This window comes from Podarcis vaucheri, assembly GCF_965113315.1.
Source record: "Podarcis vaucheri genome assembly, chromosome: 9".
NCBI lineage: Eukaryota > Metazoa > Chordata > Lepidosauria > Squamata > Lacertidae > Podarcis > Podarcis vaucheri.
Window position 1 is genome coordinate 11470058 of NC_138767.1, and position 19744 is coordinate 11489801.

General features: G+C 44.9%; 1 long non-coding RNA gene across 1 annotated transcript in view; it reads left to right on the forward strand.

The window, feature by feature from the left end:
- Positions 1-19744, forward strand: part of LOC309540149 — a 159465-nt gene that overhangs the window by 2109 nt on the left and 137612 nt on the right. The window contains exon 2 of the long non-coding RNA XR_014223070.1: positions 1034-4370. This is a non-coding gene — a long non-coding RNA (uncharacterized lncRNA). The remainder of the gene's footprint in view (positions 1-1033; positions 4371-19744) is intronic.

Genomic DNA, 19744 nt, shown 5'->3' on the forward strand with positions numbered 1-19744 from the left:
GGTTCCAAACTGGGTATGAAAGCAACCATGTGACTTTTGTTCTTATCACCGCATGTTAATTAATCTCAAAAACTTGCTTGCTATTCTGTGGCACATTGGTTGGTCTTATTTAATAAAGGTTTGGTATATTTATTGAATGAATGAAGGAAAAGGTTCTTTGGCGAGGTTGAATGGACAAGCATAATTCTTGTGTGTTCCTGTTGGCATGTTACATACCTCACAGATAAACATGGCCTGATTTGCTGCTTGCATCCATTTGACTGATTAACGTGACCTCACATTATGAGAGCCCTGCTTTTTAATCTGTTCCACACAAATCCCTTTGTGTGTGCTGTTGAGAAGGGACTTGTTCACTCATTCAAGCCTGAGCGGAAGGATCAAGTAGGTAGCAGCTGTGTGCTGAGACATGTTCCCTTCCATCCTCCCCCCCCCTTCATGCTCCCAGCTCAGAGAGAGCTGAGTGCATGATGCATGCCCATCAAGGCAGCCGCTGTTGGCAGAGAGAGGGAGAAGAAAATGCCAGAGAATCAAAGCTGTGATAAGCTGGTGTTATGTGTGGGGAGCAACCCTGGATGTATTGAATGTGTTCATGATATTTTTTGATGGGCCAATTGAAAGGTTAATTCTGTCCTAGGAATGGGTAAATCTGTCGTTTTCGGCTTCACTGAGGTTTATCCAGTATTGAACTGAGTTCTCCACATTTCTGTGGGATAACCAGCCTCATACAACCAACGTGCCAGTGCATGAAGGGGTTAATGCCATAGAGAAAGCTGTCCTGCCATGTTTAGCTAGGTCACTCCCCCTCACCTTGGGAGGAAGGTAATCAAGTCTATTGTCCCCCATCTGTCTACCCAAAAAGCTCAGTGTGTAAAGAGCTCTGAGCTGTTTGTTCCAAGCTCAGTAACTAAGCCAAGTTGTACTCCCTGTGTTTTCTGACTGTTGCATGGAAAAACATATGAACCTGACCTTTGAAGAGTTTGTAAGTAAACCATTTTTAACTTACCGAAGGTGTGGTCTTTTTGTATGCTCACAGATTTTCCACTGCCGCGCGTGGGCAAGGGCTTTTGACATCACCCAAGCAACACAGGAAGGAGCACCGCACGGTATGAATAAGGTAATGTTGGGAAGGTATGTAGCTGAGTACTAGAGCCTGGCATGCAAAAGGCCTTGGGTTCAGTCCCAAGCATCTCTAGCGGAAGGGTCCTGCCTGAAATTCTGGGGAGTCAAAACCTCTAACGAGCCAGAGGAGCCAATGGTCTGAATCAATATAAACCAGCTTCATTGAAAATCTAAGCAAATAAACAATGGTAAACACACCTTCTTAGGTTGCTTAGATGCTTGTGTTTGTTTCCAGAGCCGTTTCTTCTCAGAGACTCTTCATGTGATATTAGAGGCCTGCCCGCTAATTATGCCACTGCTTAATTTCACAAAAGGCTTTGCATAAGGGTCTCCCATGGAATCCAGTGCCTCAGGAACAGTTGCTCAGAACTGCCCAGCATTCTTTGCTTTTAACGCAAGCCAAACAGGCGTGGAAGCGACTGTGCAGAAGTCTGCACTGAGTTCGTATTTCATCCCATTAGCATTAGGAAACCATTATGGATGAAAACTGAAGCATGACTCACGCTTTCCTGACCAGCCTTGGTAATGGACACGAAGAGGAGCCAGAGGCAACCAAAACACTGCTAGAAATGCTCACATTTTTCCAAGTATAACTAAGACAGGAGAGATGTGACTGCAGTCAAAGCACATTTCATCTCCAGTGAATACAGAACTCCCAGTTCTGCTTTCGATGGCAGACAAGCAACTTCCCCCCTTACATTTCTGAAGAGTGTACAGCCACCTTGTGAGACAGGTTTGGGTGCAAAAGAGTGGAAGGTCTCTTGCTGAGCTGCAAGAATGAAGTGACGATGGGAACCTGTGTCTCCCTGGCCGAAGTCAACGTTGTGTCTGCTTCACCGTAAAGGTAAAGGTACCCCTGACCATTAGGTCCAGTCGCAGACGACTCTGGGGTTGCAGCGCTCATCTCGCTTTATTGGCCGAGGGAGCTGGCGTACAGCTTCCGGGTCATGTGGCCAGCATGACTAAGCCACTTCTGGCAAACCAGAGCAGCGCACCGAAACACTGTTTACCTTCCCGCCGGAGTGGTACCTATTTATCTACTTGCACTTTGACGTGCTTTCGAACTGCTACGTTGGCAGGAGCAGGGACCGAGCAACGGGACCTCACCCCATTGCAGGGATTCGAACTGCCAACCTTCTGATTGGCAAGCCCTAGGCTCTGTGATTTAGACCACAGTGCCACCTGCTTCACCATAGTGTCTCACAAATCATTCAGATGGCCAGCTAGTCTCAGCTTCTCACACACCGTGCTGAGACTGTTAATGTGGCTGCTCTTTTTGTAGACAGGCCCTGAGTAGTTACCTTTTTTCGAAGAATTGTTGGTAACAGTCAAGTCATTGGAAGCATGAGACCCATTGTAAATGAGACAGTGGAGCCAATTTGGTGCATCACAGGTGTAGCCAAAATGGTACCCTACAGATGTTGAACTCCCAACTCCCATTAGTTTAAGTCAGCATTGTTGATGGTCAGTGGTGATGGGAGCCGCAGTCTAGCAACTTCCAGAGGGCCAAAGGCTCCAAACCTCTGGTGTATTGGCTTGTACAACTTGTGTTCCACCACCAAGCAAAAACAAGTGATCAAACCTTTGGTGACAACCATTCATGGCTGATGAGTCACAATTGGCTTCTTGGGTGTAGAAGTGGTACCTTGGTTCTCAAACTTAATCCGTTCCGCGAGTCCATTCCAAAACCAAGGCACGCTTTCCCATAGAAAGTAATGCAAAGTGGATTAATCCGTTCCAGGCTTTTAAAAAACAACCCCTAAAACACCAATTTAACATGAATTTTCCTATCTAACGAGTTGATCCATAAAATGAAAGCAATAATCAATGTACTGTACTATAAAATAAATAAGACAGTATTGTAGATGATAAAAATTAAAATTATTTTTTTTCTTACCTGCACTGATGATTGTCATTGTTTGGATGGGGGGCTTTTATCCATTCTGCAGTCACACAATCAGTCAATCAATCAGTAGCTGAACTGGGTTCCACACAGTCACAAAAACAGATTAACCGAAAAAGCCTCAAAAACAAAAACGCAAATTAAATAACAAAAACAGAAGCACCAAACTTAATCCATCCCTGAAGTCCGTTGGACTTCCGAAATGTTCAAAAACCAAGGCGCAGCTTCTGATTGGAGCACGTGCCCCAGAAACAACAGCCACATCAGACATTTGGCTTCCGAAAAGTGTTCAAAATCCGGAACATTTTCTTCCGGGTTTTTGGCGTTTGAGAACCAAGGTATATTGGCCAAGCCAGACTAGTGACATGTACAAATATCCACATCTTAAAAGCACAACAGGGTTCCAACCCTCGAGAGATTTGGTCTTAAGGTCAATTGTGTATTGTTAGATCTATTTGATTAGTACAAAACTTGTTCACCCATGCAAGCAGATAAACTCGGGAATGGGATAAAAGAACACCCAAGGTTAAACTATGCAAGCAAGCAGTGAAACAAACAGGGTGCCTGGGAAACCATGTGTTTAAAGGCTTTTTATGGTATGTGCATGCGTACACTTCCATAGTTTATAGCATTTACCAGACTCAGTTTGGTTCTCAGTTTCTGGGCAAATCCTGCAGCTTGGAATGTAACATATTTCTCTTGGTAAGACAAAAGGGAAATTATTTTAACTAAGTCATCAGAATTGGTCAAACTGGCACATTTAATTATTTCTAATCACCCTTTGTCTCCATTTAGTTGCTTGTGCAGCGCTGCAGAGACTGCAAGTGGAAGCCAAATACTGGGTGCGTCAAAAGCAGTTTAGTCTCAGACAGGCAGATTCATGCCCAGTTTCCCTACAGGCTGTAGTTAAGATTCCTTCAATTACATGCATGTTCAGGAACTGTACAATTCACGACAAAAGGTGCTGCTGATGCACATGGTATATGGACCTCTGAACTTGTTTTATTGTGGCAAAAGCACACACTGGTTTTATATACACTGTACACTGGTCAGAACTGCTGCGTGGAGATCTCTTTAAAGCACTCCTTGGCGGGGGCCATTACCATGGGATAAGTTTTTCATGAGCAGCTGATCACCATCATTTGGCTGCTTTGCACCAGGCCATAGCAAAGCTTTCAAGGCCACTTCATACGTCTTTTTATGGTACATTTCTGATTATTTGTGCCCATAATCTTATAGGGACAGTTCTACACAATCCCATTTTCAATACTAAGAAGAAGCAAAGATCACCTGTGTCGAAGCAATGATTCTGCAGCATCAGCTTCGTTGGACTGGTCATGTTGTAAAGGTAAAGGGACCCCTGACCATTAGGTCCAGTCGTGACTGACTCTGGGGTTGCGGCGCTCATCTCGCTTTATTGGCTGAGGGAGCCGGTGTACAGCTTCTGGGTCATGTGGCCAGCACTGCTAAGCCACTTCTGGCGAACCAGAGCAGCGCATGGAAACGCTGTTTACCTTCCCGCCAAAGCGGTACCTATTTATCTACTTGCACTTTGAGGTGCTTTTGAACTGCTAGGTTGGCAGGAGCAGGGACCGAGCAACGGGAGCTCACCCCATCATGGGGATTCGAACCACCGACCTTCTGATCGGCAAGTGCTAGGCTCTGTGGTTTAACCCACAGCGCCACCCATGTCCCACCTGGTCATGTTGTGAGGATGCCTAATTATCGTTTTCCAAAGCAACTACTCTATTCCGAACTTAAAAATGGAAAGCGTAATGCTGGTGGTCAACAAAAGAGGTTCAAAGGCTCTCTCAAGGCAAATCTTTAAAAATGTAGTATAAACACCGACAATTTGGAAACACTGGCCTGCAAGCTCTCCAATTGGAGAACAGCCTATACCAAAGGTGTCATGGGCTTTGAAGATGCTTGAATTTAGGATGAAACTTGCTAAGAGGAAGGCAGGTCTGGCAAACCTTCACCATGATCAACTCCTGCCCAGAAACCTGTGTTCCCACTGTGGAAGGACGTGTGGAACCAGAATTGGCCTCCACAGTCACTTATGGACTCATTATTTTAAAATGCGTCTCTGGGTTATTTGTGGGGCCTGCTTGGTGTTTTTACATGAGCAGAATGTGTGCTTTTATTTAAAACGCATCTCTGGGTTATTCGTGGGGCATAGGAATTCGTTCATTCCCCCCCCCAAAAAAAATAGGCCAGCCCCCCAGAAGGTCTGAGGGACAGTGGACCGGCCCCATGCTGAAAAAGTTTGCTGACCCCTGCCCTACCCTACTGAGTCACTGAAGCTAGCTGAGACTGAAGCCACTTCGAAACCAGGTGTATCTTTGTTGGCAAAGGAAAGCAGATAAAACCCGGAGTCACAATGATTCAGTGATTTCCCACTCCTGACCCTTGGAGGATGTTACTGGGTAAGGCTGGTATTTTTGCTTTGTCGTCATATGGTATTTGTTAATCATTACGGGCGAAACTGCTCTTCCAAACTGTCTGCTCAGCCTGTCATTCTTCCTTCCAGTTTTCTTCTACAGCAGCTTGTTTACAATCATTCCTACATGAGAATAAGAAAGAGAAGGATGTGGCTTGCATTTATTTATTTTTTGTAAGTGCCAAAAAAGTACTTGTCACTATATTAAGCCCAGAGAGGCCACACGTCCCCAAAGGAAACCGAGCTGGCTGAATCTAGTCATGTTGGAGTCTTTGGGATGGTTTATGCAGAAAGGCTGGGCGATGAATTCCTCTCCTACACACAGTGGAGTCTGTTGCAAATGATTTATTTACACTGGAGTGAACAAGCTGAGCAGCTTTTTTTCATGCAGGCAGCAAGGAGGGAGGAAAGTAGGGTAGAAAGGGGGTGACATAGATAAGAGGGGTTCACTACCCACTTTTGACTCTGGCTCCACTCACTGCTATCTTCAGTCCTGTCTACTACCAGCATTTAAACCCTTCTCCCTGTCCAAACCCCCAGGCAAGAAGTTGACTCACATTGTGATAAGAGACGACGGCTATGTGTCTGACACATTGTTGGCTGAGAGATACGGTAACTACGCTCTCCAAATATTAATTCAGTAATTTTTGAGGACTGAAATAACTGAAGAAGATGCCTTTGCTGGACTTGATGCGATGAGAATGCACACTTTTATCGTCCCATGGGCTCTCTGCAGGTAAATATGGAGAGCTCAAGGTTATATTTTTATCACACACACAAAACAAACAAGGTAAATTACTGTATTTTTTGTCCTATAGGATGCACCGGCCCATAGGATGCACCTAATTTGGGGGGGGGGAATAAAGGGGGGGATTATTTTTTTCCCAGGCGCGGGGCTGGGGCAGGGGAAGCCCGAGCTTCCCCCGACCCCAGCCCCCAGAACATGCAGCTCTCCGCAAGCATGGGAGCCCAGCGCCGGGCTCCCACGACTTGCGGAGAGCTGCGCGAAGCTAAGTCTGGGCACGCTGCGCCTCCGCGCTGTCCCCCGAGCTTGCGGGGCTGGCGGCAGGGGGAAGCGGGCTTCTCCCCGCCGCGAGCCTCCAAAACACGTCAGGAGACAGCGGGATGGCGGCGTTCCGCCTCCCCGCTGTCCCCCAAGCTTGTGGGGCTCTCCTGAAGCCTGGAGAACAAGAGGGGTCAGTGCGCACCGACCCCTCTCGCTCTCCAGGCTTCAGCGAAAGCCTGCATTTGCCCCATAGGACGCACACACATTTCCCCTCCATTTTTGGAGGGGGAAAAGTGCGTCCTATCAGGCGAAAAATACGGTAATGCCAAAGTGCCTTATGCCAAACTGTCTTTCTGTATTCTCTCTTGATCTGCTCGGTGGTTCAGATCCTTAATGGCTCATTATCTGTCAGGGAGAGAACAGCTAAGTGGATGCTCCGTGTTAGCAAGAATACACACAAAACCAATTTGTCTCTTGGCCAGACTGCGCTTCCAAGGGCGCACCCACACAACCCAAAGGACAATCTGGAAGGCACTGCCAGAATCCTTCAAAGAAAGCAGCTGCAATAACCAGGCATGTGGGCCTTGTTCCTGCGTTGTGATGCTAAGGCCTTGCCCTGGTCATCTTTTGTGTGCTGATCCCGGAACAAAACTGGACAGAGAAACTCAGAGAGTGCCATCAGGGCCCCAGGTCAGGACATTCACCAGGTGTTAAGATTAGCGAGGAATGAATCTATCCTTTGCAGTTTCTCCCAGTTTTTAAATTTCCCATTCTTTAATTTAGTTTTCCACAGCAGCTTGCATTTTTTTTAAAAAAGGAATCATTATGAAAAACCAGCAAATTTTAGTGCAATTCTTTCCTAATATACGTGTTCTGCACAACAATTTTCCAACGATAATAATTTTTTAGATATGCTGTAAGCTGCCCAGAGTGGCTGGGGAAACCCAGCCAGATGGGGGAGTATAAATAATAAAATTATTATTAATATTAATATATCATCCTTCCTCTCAAAGGCACCCATGGCATTTTTAATTTTTCCCCAATAAAAAAATGCATTTTAATGCATACTTTATGCTAATACAGTGGTACCTCGGTTTTCAAATGTCTCCGTTGATGAACATTTCGGTTTTCGAACACCGTAAACCCGGAAGTAAATGCTTCGGTTTTCGAACACGCCTTGGAAGTCGCACATGCCACGCAACTTCCGTATTTAAGCTTCCGTACTGAGTTTTCGGTTTTCAAACATTTCAGAACTCAAACAGTCTTCCAGAACGGATTACATTTGAAAACCGAGGTACCGCTGTATATGCATTTTTCTACACATTGGCAAATTTCACTGCAAATTTTTGAGAAGTGTGAATTTCAAAGAATACATTTCGTCTTGAGAAATGTGTGTGGGTAAGTTTGCCTTTAAATGCAAACTGAATCGAATTTATCCCCCATCCCTCTTGATGGTTTCGTCCCTTTTAAAGTATGAGGAATGGCATCCTGGGTGAGGGCTTCCCTCGTGGAAGCCCCTGAACAGTACAACTCCCTCCCCGCAAAGGTGTGTTTAGTAAAGGGCCATAGTAACTCAGTGGCAGGACATCTGCTTTGCATTCAGAAGGTCTCAGGTTCAATCCCTGGCATTGAATTGGAAGGGATGGGAGAGACTTTCTGCCTGTAACCCTGGAAAGTAGCTGCCACCATAGTTGTCAAGCGCCCCTTATTTGGCGGGACAGTCCCTTATCCCAGCGCCATGTCCCGCTGCTGTCCCTTATTGATGATGTCCCTTAAATAAGCTACTGAAGGTAATGGGGCCCTTTCTATGTCCAGCTGTCCTTTGTCAACAACAAATTGTTGCTGTTTTTTGTGTTGAATATATGCTATATGGTAATTTATGGCTCTAACGGGTATCTAAAGCCATTTGCATGCAACAAAATATGTATTTTATCAAAGTTTTTGTTGATCCCTTATTTTGGCTGCTGATCCCTTATTTTTGAGGCTGCTGGTCCCTTAATTTCAAATCTGTAAATTGAGAGCTATGGCTGCCACTCAGGGTAGATAATGTGTCTGGCTCAGTAAAAGCAGCTTCTTATGCACCTTCATTGTATAATTTTTACCAAATGCTGAAGAAGCGTCTCTTTACCTCGGCCTTTAACAGTTAAGATACTTAAGTTTTTATGGGATCCACCTCTTTGGCTGAATTTATATTGTTCTGTTCCATTTGGAATGGTTTTATGCGTCATGGGTTTTTGTTGTTTTCATAATTGCAGGTGCTATTGTCGTAACCTGCCCTGGGACCTGATGGCGAAGGGCATGTAAGGAATCCTGCACATATATACACAAAAGAAAGAAATAACACATGAGCAGGGATTTTTCTTACATTATGAAATCCAGACCCGGCCCATCATTATTATTATTATTATTGGCCACAGATGGGCTGGTCTCTCCCTGTTGGTGCAATGCGTGCAGTGGCTGAAAGCTGGAGACAAAAAAGGAACATGCACTGCTTATTTATTAATTTCACTTATGAATGGCATCCTTGTGAATGGCTTCAAAGTGATTTCACAATGGAAGAAAAACATATATAAAACAATTGCATATATAAGAACAGTTAATTATAAAAATGACCCGGGGGGGGGATTATTCTAGTTGTCTGCAGTCCTATATACTTTGCTTTATTCAATAATTTAAAAAATCAAAATAAAAACTAAAAAGTTACATATATGAAAACAGTTTCAAATCCAGTGCAGCTACTGGTTGTATTTATTATTACACATATTTTTAGGTTTATTCCTATATTTGTATGTGTTTCTATCTAGAGAAAAATAGGCTAGGTTGCTTTTCCTCTTATTTTAATCTTATAATTGCTGTAATTAAAATAATAATAATAATAATAATAATAATAATAATAATAATAATAATAATAATAATATCTTTATTGTCATTGCCCCCTCTTGGGGACAACGAACTTACTTGGCTGCTCCATCCACCCAGGTAGGGCACTCCACACAAAATCAAATCAACTATAAAAACACTAATTAAAACAATACAGTATAAAACAGCAAGGAAGATTAGATGACTTTCAAAGTCCAGGCTTCCCATTCAGGGCCGAGATCGCTCTGGGGAAGAAGCTGTTCTTAAGACGGCTTAAGAAGCTGTTCTTAAGACGGCTTAAGAAGCTGTTCTTAAGACGGCTTGTTCTTGTCTTCATCGTCCTGTATCTCCGTCCCGACGGCAGGAGCTCGAAGAGACAGTGACCAGGATGCGATGGATCTTTTACTATGTCCAGTGCCTTCCTATGGCACCTTGTGGCATAAATCTGCTCTAAGGTGGAGAGTGGGCAGCCAACAATGCTCTCTGCTGCCTTAACAACCCTGCACAACCCCATCCTGTCCTGGGTAGTGCAGCTTCCGTACCACACACATAAGCCATAAGTGAGCACGCTCTCAATGGCACAGTGATAGAAGGCAAGCAGCAGTTTCTGCGGAAGATGGTTTTTTCTTAGAATTCTCAAAAAGTACAGTCTCTGCTGCGCCTTCTTCACAAGCCCCCTTGTGTTGACACTCCAGGACAGATCCTCTTGTAATTCAATGCCCAAAAATCTGAACGTTGTTACCCTCTCCACACAGACCCCATCAATCAAAAGTGGCTGGACATTGCTCTTTTCTGATCATGGTGTGTTCAGGAGTGTTTTGGGGTGTATGGAGTGTTAGTAGAGGGGACACGTCATGCTTCTTCTGGGGTAGTTTGTCCACCTTTGGTCTCCACTCTGCACTCAGCTCTCACCTGTGGCTCCTAGAAGCTGTCAGCATGCAACAGCGTCACATCCCGGGGAATGGCTTTGACTGGCAAGCTAAACCAAGGTAAGGGTAGCCGATGGGTCTCAAACCCTCAGTGAGTTAGGCATTTCCTCTGCATGTGAAGACATCTGCCAGTAGATTGAGCGGACGAGACCAGCCGTGGATCCAATGGTAAAGAAGGTGTTTTCTGCACATGCTGTAGAAGGAAGTGAGGTGCAGATGGGGCTTGTGAACCTGGGAACGTAGCCCATCTAAGAGAAGGAAAAATGACCCTAAAGCTCTGCTGCCTTGCAGGTTGTCTTCAGGAGAACTAAGGGCTAAGGAGTAAACCCTATGCAAATCCAGAGTGGAGTCCCTAAGGCAGTTGGATGGTGCCTTGTACACCTCCTTTCGGCAACTCCTGCAGCCAAGCTGGAGCCAAACACATGACTCTGCTATCCTTTGGACCACATCAGCTGAAGACCTCCCTGCACACTGTCCTGGCTTCTGCAATGGGGAAGTCACTTTGGTGCTGCTAACAGTTATATACTGAAGTTCTCACCCTGGGCCAGCAGGGGGATACTGTAGATTGTTATGCAAATAAGGGATCAGCGATTGGATAGTTTTAGAAAATTGTTGCAGTTACATTGTACTGGAGCTCTATATAAGCAGGCTGACTGAACCCTTCAGTTCAGTTCTGTCCTGGCCTGTGAATAAACAAGAGCTGTTTGAAGAATCGCTGTGTCGTCTGATATGTTCACCCACAACTTAACACTAACACAGTGATTTGACTTCACCTTTGAGGGCACACTCTGTTGTCTCTCCAGACAGATGGATGCCAACAAAAGGGGGTGTTTTTGGTGGTGGTGGTGAATCACAGCAGGGGAAGGGAGAGCTAACTCTCTTCTCCCCAGCTGTAACCTCTTTACCCAAAATCACCACCCCCATTTTGTAGTCAATATAAAAAGCCTTCTATGTATATATTATTTCAAATAAAAGGGGGGGAAGGGGCGGGATGTTCCAGAGGCCTGTATGCAAAATTGCTAGTTGCCCTATCTTGCTCAGACACAAGCTAAGGGTTTAGTGAAACATTCAGCTCACTTTCATACAATTTAACTTGCATGGAAGGCAACTCATCACTAGGAAAGCACAAAAAGCGGATTGTTCTGGCATCTGCATTGCTGCAGTTCTGTTGACATGAACAGAAATGGCGTGAACAATCATTTACGCCTCACCTCAGTCCTGGAGACCAGTTTTTGAATTGGTTCTGGAGGAGAAATGATACTCAGAAGTAGGGTGGTCAGGTCAGGAGCTCGGGGGAAGAGGATTTGTTCTTACACAAAAACATATTTAACAACTCTGTATATTTTGTTCAATACAACTCCCCCCCCCCTTTAAACTAAGAATCACTTGGGCCTAAGAAGCAAAGTCCCAAACCAGATGTGACAAATGGGAAGTTTTTATTTTGAAGAAAAAACAGCCACAGGGCCCCATTCTGGAATGTGTTTCTGTTTCAGGTTGGTGTCCTGCCAAAAATCACTGAACTAGGTGCTATTTACCCCAGAAAGTCTTGTTTCCTCCAAACAGTCCCTTTGAGGGCAAAGTAGCTATGGGAGGAGGTTCAGCAGAAAATTGGCACAGACCCCCAAGTTCATTCCAGATTGGGGTTCTTTCTTCAAAATAAAAGTATCCAGTTTAAGTGCATACTTCTCTTAACATGTAGTTTGGCACTGAAATGTAAAGCCGTTGGGATAAAGATATACAGCTTGAAGAGGCTGAGCAATAGGCTCATGTATGCAGAAGAAGTCTAAGATATTCATTAGATACACAGTTGAAGGGGAGCCTTTATTCAATGCCTGTGATATTACCCCCATATTTGGGTGGGGGATGGGGAGAGAAACCAGGTAGATCTTCAAGTAGAAGATCTTGGAGATGTAATTAAAGAAAGATTGCCTCTCGACATATGGAAATATAAACATACTGAGATTTTTCAGAAATATATTGTAAATAGTATAGAAGTGATCTTTGTGTATGAAACTCTATTAGGGATCATTGCAATCCATGGATAATTATATGTGTTCTTATTATTTTGTTGTACAGTTTAAATAACATCCATTTTTTTAAAAAATTACTCCCTAGGTTTGCTTTGAGTTCTACATTAATCTTCCTACTGGAAAAAGTACTGCATATACTTGGTCATATATTTGAAAAAAAAAGGCTCAGATTTTTCACCATGTGCCATAGCTGTCAACCTTCCCTTTTTCTGCAGGAAATTCCCTTATTCCAGCGCCGTTTCCTGCTGCTTCCCGCTACTATCCCGGATTGTTAGATATCTCGTAGACTGTCCCCGGGACAGGTGAGGCTGCTGATCCCGTATTTTCAAATCTGAAAGTTGACAGCTATGCTATGTGCACATAAGTCAAGAAACCACCACTTGCATTAGATTCTCAAATTTATGTACAATGGTACCTCGGGTTAAGTACTTAATTCGTTTCGGAGGTCCGTACTTAGCTTGAAACTGTTCTTAACCTGAAGCACCACTTTAGCTAATGGGGCCTCCTGCTGCCGCCGCGCTGCCAGAGCACCATTTCTGTTCTCACCCTGAAGCAAAGTTCTTAACCTGAAGCACTATTTCTGGCTTAGTGGAATGTGTAACCTGAAGAGTATGTAACCAGAGGTACCACGGTACTGTACAGTATTCATAATGATATGACATATACATCATCTTCTGAACATGTACACAGAGAGGTCTCTCGGAGGCAGAGGGACAATGCATAAAGTAGGCCTGAAGGCCATGTCAGTGTTACATAGAAAATACTTTTATGTAGGAAAAAGCATGTAACCCATGTATAAATAATTGCATGTGAGAATTGCACACATGTACACCAAGATGCAACAACACTGTGTGGCCACAGAATACAACATGGTCACATATGACAATCTGCACGAGGGTTGCCTGTTTTTTACTCCACGGCTGTGCCTTCAGCTCAAGAAGAATTAAAGCTATCTTAACTCGGCCAATTATAAGAGTCCTTCACATGGTTTTTAGATCTGTCCTTGTTTTTTAGCAAAATGGTTAATTTCCCAAATGAGTTGTAATTATTCCTTTTGTTTTCAGTTAATGGGTATTTTATCATCTTGAATTATCCCACTCTGAGTCATGCCCCTGGGTAATTTGCCTGCTTGTTAACGCATATTTGGAAACCAGACTGTCCTATCAGAATTACTACTTTGTGATCGTAAGTAACCCTTACCATAATTTATTTATTTTTCGAATGCTTGGATTATTCAGAAGACAATTGTGGCATAACTAACACTTCTGCCATTTATGGGCATGCCTTTTATGCAGAAAAAAAGGTTTGGCTTCCCATGAAATTTTTGCTAATTTCCTTTTCCTTGGTGGCCTGCGACTCTCTTATTGTACACGGAATCACACTGATGAAACCAAATCCTTTTCCTTGTAAGAACAGGCATGGTTTCCTTCTGAATCATCCCACACTAATTTTAAAAATATGCTGGGAGGGTAAACCCACACAGGTCATATCACAGCTTAAATCTTAAATCTAATTAAATATCATGTGTAGAGCTGGCATTGTTCCAAGTGAGACTAACATCATTTCTGCCTCCTCCCTAAACATACCTGTCTTTCCTTACAGCAAGTCTTTTGGGTTGCTCAGTCAAGTTTCTCTGACTTGAGGGAGAGTTTAATATGAATCCATTTATTTTGCTCACTGGAGGAGTGTCTTCAACTTATGTTATTATCCTCGGTGATATATCAGAGGTGATAATCTTCCTATGCTGTGCTGGGTGAAGTCATAACACAGTTCATTTTGAAGCACAGACATGGCCTATTAGACTTTACTAGTGTGAAGCACAGTCAATGACCAATGAACCCAGTTCCCATTAATGGTAATTATGTTTTTTCAAATACAGCAGTTGCAATGCTGGAGCCATTATCTGAATCATGGAGATAATGTGTGATAGCCAAGGTAAGTCATACTCAGAGTAGACCCACTGGAATGTAAAGTATCTTGCATTTCAGTGAGTCTATTCTGACTTAGTTGGCTCTCACCTTACGTGTTCAATAAAATGGCGACATATCTGACAGCTGTCCTAAGCCTACTTACCTGTGAGTAAGACCCATTGAATTAAATGGGACTGACTTCTGAGAAGAAATGGCAAGGACTATGCTGTTAGTGTTGCTTTCATTCCAACCAGTCTCTTATCTCACTGCAATGAAGGAGAGTTCCCTTGCACACAAAATGGGATGGAGGCTTTGGACTGCAGTTGAGATAAGAGTCATAACTAAATGTTCAATATACACCATTAGCTAAAAATGTATATTGACGGATAACCCCAGGGTAGCATTTGCCATTGGTAAGGAAAACACATCACATTTGGTTTCCTTAGTGTTTTGTATTTTAATATTACATTTCAATCTTCTATTTCAGTGTTTCCCAACCTTTTTTGGGCAAAGGCACACTTGTTTCATGAAAAAAATCTCGAGGCACACCACCATTACAGCCCCGTGACGTCAGCGCGCAGCGTCACGCCGGGAGGGACATGAATTGCTAGCAAATTACATAATCACCTCCTTGAGGGCTGGCTCATCTTCTCCGAAGGCAGAACCCCATTAATTAACAGCACAGACTCACACCATAGCCAAGACGAGGGGGGAAAACCTCAGTCATGCACATGTGGGGGCTAAATGAGGACGAAGACCGGGCAGAGAGCAGGGTTCAAATCACCCCACCTGGCCAGGACAATCCCTGGGTGCTCCCTTGGGCCACTCGCCTGACCCACCTCGCAGGGCTGTTGTTGCGAGGATAACACGGAGAGAACCACGCGCGCCCCCGGGAGCTCCTTGGAGGAGAAAGCGGGCGATGAATGCAATGCACGAAATATATGAGAGGCGACCAGGTTTTGCAAGTGAGGGGCCCCCGCCAGCCTCTGCTTCCAACACCCGGCGCAACGACGCCGAAGTTTCCCCGCGGGCTCGGCTCGGGGAGCAGCGCTGCTCCCCCCCCGGCTCCCCTTCGCCCTCCCGGCTCTCTCTGCTGCCCACTGGGGACCCCCCTCACCTGCCAAGTCCGGAGCGCCGGTGGAAGTTGCATGCATGCATGCAGGGCGCCGCGTTGCCATTGCATTGCACTGCACTCCATGCAACGCCTGCACGCATCCATGCCTTGCACGCCCGCCAAGGGGTCTCCCCGCGGTCCGATGCGTCCCCTCCGGCGCGGATGCAGCATTGCAAAAATAAAAACACCCCGACGCAGCCCTACCTGGGGGGCAGCCACCGCCTCCGCCGCTCCGCCTCCGCGGGGATCCCCGGGCTCCATCCTGCCGCCCGATCTCCGCGGGGGCGCAGGCAGGCTGCGCGGGGTCTGCGCGGAAGAGCCCCTGCCCGCCCGGCCGCCGCCGCTGCGCTCATTCCATGGCCGGGAGAAGAGCGCTTCAAACAAAACGCCCGGCCCGCCAGGCCACGCTGGGAAACGTAGTTTGCGCACCCCGCGCGGGCGCGGAGCCCAAGGGCGAGGGGACTACGGATCCCGGCAGCCCCCGCGCCGGGGACGGAGGGGGAGAGGCCAGGTGCAGGGATGGAGGGACGGGTGGGCGAGCGAGTGAGTGAGTGGCAGCCGCCAAGCCTTGGCCGAGAGCCAGGAAGGGCCTCCCCGGAGGAGGAGGGAGGCGCAGCGCGGGAGGGAGGGAGGGAACCCCAGGGGTCATCTAGTGACGGCGCCCCAATCGAAAATTTGACTTAAAAAAATATCTTTTGAATTTTTTAATTTTTCCCGCGGCACACCAGGCAACATCTCGCGGCACACTAGTGTGCCGCGGAACAGTGGTTGGGAAACACTGTTCTATTTATGCGAATTGCCCACATTTCGTATGCTATTGGATGTCCTACAGTAATATATTAAATAAATAATCAGTGATGCCTGGGTTTTCATTTTCCTTGATTAAGCCTCACATAGTAAGTAGCTCCTTTTGGCTCTCACACGTGATAATGAATAGTTTGAAGTTACAGGAGTTTCCACTATAGCCGGTAGTGCTATAACATTAGGCTCTTGATTGGGCAAAACTGTGATTGGTAGCTTTGTTTGTTGGACAGCCGCCATGTCACCAGCCAAGCAGCTTAGGAGTTGCAAGACTCCTCCAGTTATGACATTATCACCTAACTCTGGTAACCTGAAGGTTGGTGCTTGTTTTAAAAAGATGGTTATTCACTTCAGTGCTGGCTGGTTCTCATTGGGACTAGTAGGGCAGAAGGCAGGAAGTCCAACAGTGTGAAGAGCCAAAGCCAATAACAGGCAGAGCCAACTAATTATAGTTTTCTCACCATCCTCCTCTCTGCTGAGTTGCACAAGGGACTAAGGAGGAGGAAGCCAACAGGTAGTAGCACCCCCACAATGGGTCAGTGCATCTGGCTGTTAACCCAGGGACGGCTGTGGGAAGGATTACAGAGGGTTGGATTAGTTGACTTTTGGGATCTCTTCCTACTCTATGATTCTAGGACTTGAAGGAAGTAAGAAGGCAGGCTGAGGTTGCTGGGGCAGTGTCCCATTCGCCCTAATTGACCAGCCTCCACTGGTACTCTTGAAATTTCCTTTTTCCCCGCAAAATTTTTTTTATCATTTAATCAATATAACACAAATAAAAAACACAGACAGAGAAGACAAATAATACGAACAAATTCTTGTCATATCCTTATTTTTCTAAACATTGTTAAGTTGGCTTCCCCAAGTCCCAGCTATCTGATTTTCATTTTACTTCATCTTTAGCAGTTTACATATATCATAATTTCTAACCATCTTTTTTTTAATCATACTTAAAATAACTTTACATTTTATCACTTACAAATAATACTATTTTAAAATACCCTATCTTCTACTTCTAACCCTACAGCCTATATCCGCTTCCAAAGCTATTCTAAGGTTTAAATATTAACATATTTTTTCAAATATTCCTTAAACTTCTTCCAGTCTTCTTCCACCTTCTCTTATCTCTGGTCTCGGAGTCTCCCGGTCAGTATGGCAAGTTCCATATAGTCCATCAACTTCATCAGAGTGGCTGGGGAAGCCCAGCCAGATGGCCGGGGTATAAATAATAAATTATTATTATTATTATTATTATCTGCCATTCTTCGATAGTTCGTAAATCTTGTTTCTTCCAATTCTTCGCTAACAATGTTCTCGCAGCTGTTGTAGTACTCTTGAAATTTCTTACTGCCTTTTATTTGTCTTATGTGTTTTTAATGTTTTAAACTTTATATATACTCAGTATTCAACACAGAGATACATACTTATGTTGAGATGGGGGGGGCCAAAGATTAAGAAACACAATTAAAAGCAGGGATTTTTTTTCCAGGGGGAACTTCCAGGAACTCAGTTCCGGCACCTCTCAAGTGGGCACCATTGCCATTCTAAGAGAACGAGGGAGGTGTTCATGGTGACTTCCGGCATCTCTTCTTCTAGAAAAACAGCACTGACTAAAAGAAAGAAATGAGAAAAAGTATCATGTGTCTTGTTTGTTGATTACTGTGGGTTGTATTCAGCTGATGATCCCCTTGCTAGTGGAAACCCACACAAGAATTTCTGCTAGAGCAGCAGGGCTTTCCCCCTGTGACCCCCAACTATTGGCTAGAGGTAAAAAAAGGGGGGCCGTGGAGGGTTAAGTCCAGTCAAAGGCGACTATGGGGTTGTAGTGTTCATCTCGCTTCAGGACGAGGGAGCCGGCGTTTGTCCACAGACAGCTTTCCGGGTCATGTGGCCAGCAGGACCAAACAGCTTCTGGTGCAACGGCACATGAAAACGCCATTTACCTCCCCGCCGCCGCAGCGGTACCTATTTATCTACTTGCACTGGCGTGCTTTCGAACTGCTAGGTTGGCAGAAGCTGGGAAAGAACAACAAGAGCTCACCCTGTTGCGTGGATTCGAACCGCCATCGTTCTGATCGGCAAGCCAAAGAGGCTCAGTGCTTTAGACCACAATGCAATGGAGGAAGAGAGGGGACATTGCCCCATCAGGCCACGATCTCCGTATCACTGCATCAAACTCTTCCCTTACATGAGTGTTTACTCTCCGCAGTATCTGTCTAGAAAAAAAGTGGGCTAGAAATTAATTTTACGTAACTAAATAATTGTCAATTAAAGAATCCCCACCCAGGCCCTAGATTTAAGGGCCTTCAAGGCCATTTCCTAACAGGAGAGGTATCTGCCCAAAGAGTGAGAAGCAATGCCTCTCATCCTCTTGGTTTGTAGCAGCTGTTTCCACTCTTCTTGGCTCAACCCTGCACTCATGAAAAGGACACGTAGCTCCATTGCAAGCTATCCCTCCAGATGAAGTTGCTTGGCCCTCCCTAGTACCAATGCATTCCTCTGCTCTGTTCCACATTTCCATTGCTGGTACACATCAGCACCTTTGAGCTATTATTTCCATAGCTAAATATGGCTTTGATGTTTCAACTTCCAAATGCCCGCAGCAAAAAAAGGTCTTGCACCCCCAAATTATGTTAGGCTGACTTAATTAATTAGCCCAAATTAAGTTAGGCTGACTTGAGTAAGTGCCCCAACACCCCTGAACTGGGATTGTGTCATTGTAATCATGTTTTACAACTATTGCTGCTTTCGGTATTATGCAAAGAAAACCAGCTTGGTGACCATCGGGAACATGATACTCCTGTGGTTTCTTTTAAAATAATCCATGTAACACCAGCCTGCAATTTAGCAGCTAAACAACAACAGAAGGATTAGAGCCACCCAAAATATTCTATGTAAATACTGCGTTGCTTTGTAAAAATAACATTGTTTATCCCTAAAACACACCAAAGCCCTGAAAAACCTGTAGAAGCTCAGATTGCTAAATAGTTTCCATGAATGGTTTCCAAAACATTTACCTTTAGAACTAAAAATGTCCAGCCTTGACAGCCTTTGTTTAAAAGCATGAAGTTGCACTAGAAAATTCCATCTTCCAACTGTCCTGTGACCAAAACCTATTGTTTGTCCTCATTAAAACTGATGTTCTGTTGTAGTTTTTGACTTTGTGTGTGTTTTAAATTATGGCTGTAAAGGCTGGGCTGGATGAATCCCAAGCCGGAATTAAGATTGCCGGAAGAAATATCAACAACCTCAGATATGCAGATGAAACAACCTTGATGGCAGAAACTGAGGAGGAATTAAAGAACCTTTTAATGAGGGTGAAAGAGGAGAGCGCAAAATATGGTCTGAAGTTCAACATCCAAAAAACGAAGATCATGGCCACTGGGCCCATCACCTCCTGGCAAATAGAAGGGGAAGAAATGGAGGTAGTGAGAGACTTTACTTTCTTGGGCTCCATGATCACTGCAGATGGTGACAGCAGTCACAAAATTAAAAGATGCCTGCTTCTTGGGAGAAAAGTAATGACAAACCTAGACAGCATCTTACAAAGCAGAGACATCACCTTGCCAACAAAGGTCCGTATAGTTAAAGCTATGGTTTTCCCCGAAGTGATGTATGGAAGTGAGAGCTGGA